Source organism: Mus caroli, chromosome 4 (genome assembly GCF_900094665.2).
Source record: "Mus caroli chromosome 4, CAROLI_EIJ_v1.1, whole genome shotgun sequence".
Lineage (NCBI taxonomy): Eukaryota > Metazoa > Chordata > Mammalia > Rodentia > Muridae > Mus > Mus caroli.
Genome location: NC_034573.1, coordinates 101,058,018 through 101,062,219, shown reverse-complemented (window position 1 = coordinate 101,062,219; position 4,202 = coordinate 101,058,018). Strand labels below are relative to the sequence as shown.

The window sequence follows — 4,202 nt, the reverse complement described above, 5'->3', positions numbered from 1 at the left end:
GACATTTCTGTTAGCAGATGTGTCAGCAAGATGTAATCACAGTTTGCCTTGGTTACCTCCTGTCTTCCTTTACCCCCACCTATTCAGACAGGAACAGTCTCCTTCCTGGCATGGGTGGAAGCTTTCTTGGAAGCTGTCCTTGCAATTTAGCTGTGATTAGCTATAATAGATACAATCATACACGCAAGGACTGTGATGCCTTACATATGCACTTGGGCGGCAAGAGGGGGGGGGCGCTGTCTTGGGAGCCAGTTATCTGGTCAGCTTGGCTGTCTCATGCCTGCTCCAAGCCCTTTATTTCTCGCCCCGACTGTTCCCAGGTACACTTCTATTAACTTTAACATTCCTTTGAACCATAATATTTTGCTATCACTGTGTTTTCCTTTGGTTTCTGTTGTGAGGAAAGGGGAGAAATGGGTTTATTTAGCTTGACTGTTTACAAGGAAATGCATACAAGGAAACAGTTAAACTAAATATATGTTTACAAGGCATCAAGGAAAGCTAAAGCAGGAACCTGATAACGTGAACTGCAGCAGAGACCATGGAGGAAGACTGCTCTGGCTTGCTTCCCTGCCTTGCTCAGTCTGCAGTATATTTTTATACAACACAGGATCACCTGCCCACTCACAGAGGGCTAGATGCTCCCAAACCAATAATTCATCAAGAAAATACCCGATAGACTAGCTGACAGGCTAATCTGATGGGTATAATATTTCAGTTGGGGTTCCATTTCCCCAGGTGACTCTGATTAGTGTCAAGTTAGCAGAAGCTAACCAGCATTCACAGTGACAGTTGCCCTTGAATTTCTGTTAACAAATGGGTAAAACATGGAACAGTCAAAACCATGTTTGATGAACAGTTTTAATTGTTTCGTGTGGTTCCACATATTTTAGTACTCTGAGAAGCCTGTCAAAGAGTTTTTCACTAGACTCCTCAGTTTGTGTACTATTGACTCTCAGCCAGCTGATGCGGTCTTTCTTTTCTTGCTGACCAAGACCTGGGGCTTGTTTACCGGTTCCATTGTGATGACTCATTAAGTCTGAGGCAATAAGAACCAAGGAATGTGTGACCCTGTTATGGACTGAGCTGTGCCACCCAACAAATTCATGTGTTCATATCCTAACCCCAGATAACTATCGTGGGAGGTAGGACCTTTGAGAACGCAATCAAGGCAAACAAGGTCATAAGGATGAGGCTCCAATCCTTCACGACCAGTGCCCTTATGAGAACAGGCAGAAACAATTTTGGCACTAGAAACTGAGCCCATCATAACCACATAATCAATAGATTACTGAACGCTAGCCACCCATTCTGGAATGAGGTTGAACTTTTTTTCTTTTTTGGAACAGGGTCCCGTGTATCCCAGGCCTGCCTCAAACTCCCTAAATAGCTGAGGCTGGCCTAGCTTATAGAGTGCTGAATTCCAAACCCAGGGTGTCAGACATTCTAGGTGTTTGGTTTTGGCCCGGTGAAAAGGAACTGAGGTGTGCATCTTACAAAGCAGACCTGGCCTCCAGGTTCTCCCAGCATCCCTCAACCTAGCATATCCTGCCCCCAACCCCGAACTTTCCAGCCCAGAGGCTGGGCTGCCCTTGCCCCAGAGGCTCTTCTCTATATAATCCAGGCATTTTGGTTCTGCTCTCTCTCTCCTTTCTCTTTCTCACTATCCCCTTCCTCCCTCCCTCCCTCCCCACTCCCTCCCTCCCCCTCCCTCCCTCTCCTCTTTTCTATTTCTCTTCTCTCTCAGCACATATGCCCCGTTCTCTCTTTCCCCCTCCCCTTCCCCATCCCCCTTTCCCCCTGGTGACTTTCTGGCCTTGGTCCTTGGGGCCAGTGAACTGGCTTGCTGAAGAGCAGCTTCGCAATAAACCTGCCTTTAATATAACCTAATCTGGCTTGACTTGGCTCATTTCACAGTTGGTGAAGAAATAACCTATCACTAGGTACACACTTTACCAACTGAGCTACATTCCCAGCCTCTTATTTAAATGTTTATTGTAAAATATATTTAAAAGTCTACAAAATATGAGGTCATGTTAAAAAAATAATAATCAGCAGATACTTGTAAATCTAGGGATATAAAGACAGAAGATAAGGAGCTCAAGGCAAGCCTCAGCTACATAGGGAGTTCTAGGCTAGCCTAGGCTACATGAGACCCTGTCTCAGGGGAAAAAAACTCATAAAGAATGATCAAAAAATAAGTGTTTCCATAAATAGCATTGGTGAAAAATAGGATATTATCATACAAATGGAGTCTCCCATGGGACTCATTTTTCTGTATATTTCCCTCCCCACAGAGTCAATTCATACCCTGATTTTATAGTAATAATTCCCCTGCTTTTCTTTATATGATCTATGTACCCCTAGACAATATTGTATTAGTCAGGATCCTGGCAGGAGACAGATGATACACTCAAATTAGGATAATTTTAGCAGAGTTAAAGAAACTATTTACGAGAGTGCCAGCAGGATATGATAAGAGCATAAGAATAAATTGCTTTTCTGGAGCTGATAACAGTGCTCTTATCTCTAGGTTTAAGGGGGGAGAATAGAGAACAGGGAGGCAGAGGGGAGGGAAGGAAGTGTACTGGAAATCAGAGACACAGTGGGTTGTGGCAGGAGGGACAGCTGATAGGAGCTGAGACTCACAAGGACGGAGAAGAGCTACACTACAGGAAGGCGCAGTAAAGGACCAGAGAATAACAGCCAACCCTGCCACCCTTTGGAACTTCAGCCTTCTGGGCTCCTTCCCAGGAGATAAACCTAACCAGAGTCAGAAACCAAAGGAGGCTACTGATGGAAATCTCTGCCTTCCTGGAACCAAAGAAGTATGGAGAGACAAGGGCAGGACAACTATCGAATGAATACGTCTTCATTTCTTAGGCCTATGCTTCTGTGACCTGTCTCTGGGACCCGTTCATTACAGGAGTTCAAACATATAGCGACATCATTCATACTCAGTTCTGTATAACAGTCCCCTATGTGAACTGCTTAGCCATTCTGTAGCTGAAGGGCCTTTGGGTCGCTTCTAGCTTTCTAATATTTAGAACTAATGTTGCTGTGGACTTCCTAATGTAGACCCCTGGTTCAGGAGTACATGTTATGTATGCAGTTGTTATAACTGCACAAACAACTGAGATAAATCTTAAACACATCCATACTTGAAATTTGTATACAGTATAAAGTTGGAATGAAAGTTAATTTTCCCATACTAATAACCAATTATTGAATGGTGTTATTTTTTCACAATTGACCTACAAATACTTTCTATGATATAAATGTTGACCTTATTTTGCATCAGGCTTTTTTTAAAATATAGATTCTTTGCCTATTTTTCTATACTTTTGACAAAACAAAAATAGGAAATCTTACTTATTTAGTTCTATGACAGACCTTGGTATCTCTGTTCCCACTTCTTGTGTAGGCCCTAGTCTTGGTCCTTCCAGGAATAAGCTAAGTATTGGATCCAGGTATAAATTTGAGGCTGTTTGGTATTTATTAAGTATTTTTATTTTAAAATATAAAAATACATTATTTAAAAGTAAGAGGACACAAATTAAAGTAAAAAATTTGTGAAAATGTGTCACTATTACCAATGACATGGCAGAATATGACTTTTTCTCCTCATCTTCTGGTGGGTCCTGGGGGTTGAACCCAGGCTCTTGTGAGTGCTGAGCAGGTGCTGCACTGCTGAGCTACATTCCACACCCCTAGATCTTTTTTCTAATCTTATAATAATTGGCAATTTATAATAATCTACAACTATAACACATCTTCCGTGATGGCCCAATTTTCCATTGTCTAAGCCTTTAATCTCTTTCTGTAAGTTTCTATCATATTCCCCCTAAAGAAATGTACCTCCTTGTTAGATCTAATCCAAGGGGCTCTGTATTTCTTGTTGCTGCTTTGAATTATATATTGGTTTTTCAAGACAGGGTTTTTCTGTGTAACAGCTCTGACTGACCTAGATTTGTAGACCAGCCTAGCCTCAAACTCACTGATACCTATCTTCTTCTACCTCCTGAGTACTAGGATTAAAGGTGTGCACCATCATGCCTGGCTGAATTATAGCTTTTTAAAAATTGCTTTTGAGCCGGGCGTGGTGGTGCACACCTTTAATCCTAGCACTCGGGAGGCAGAGGCAGGTGGATTTCTGAGTTCGAGGCCAGCCTGGTCTACAAAGTGAGTTCCAGGACAGCCAG

The 4,202-nt window shown here is 42.5% G+C and overlaps 1 long non-coding RNA gene across 1 annotated transcript in view; it reads left to right on the top strand.

The window, feature by feature from the left end:
- The first annotated feature begins 248 nt into the window (after nt 1–248).
- The window catches only part of LOC110292113, a 21,574-nt gene continuing 17,620 nt past the window's right edge, over nt 249–4,202 (top strand). Inside the window, exon 1 of the long non-coding RNA XR_002377657.1 lies at nt 249–320. This is a non-coding gene — a long non-coding RNA (uncharacterized LOC110292113). The remainder of the gene's footprint in view (nt 321–4,202) is intronic.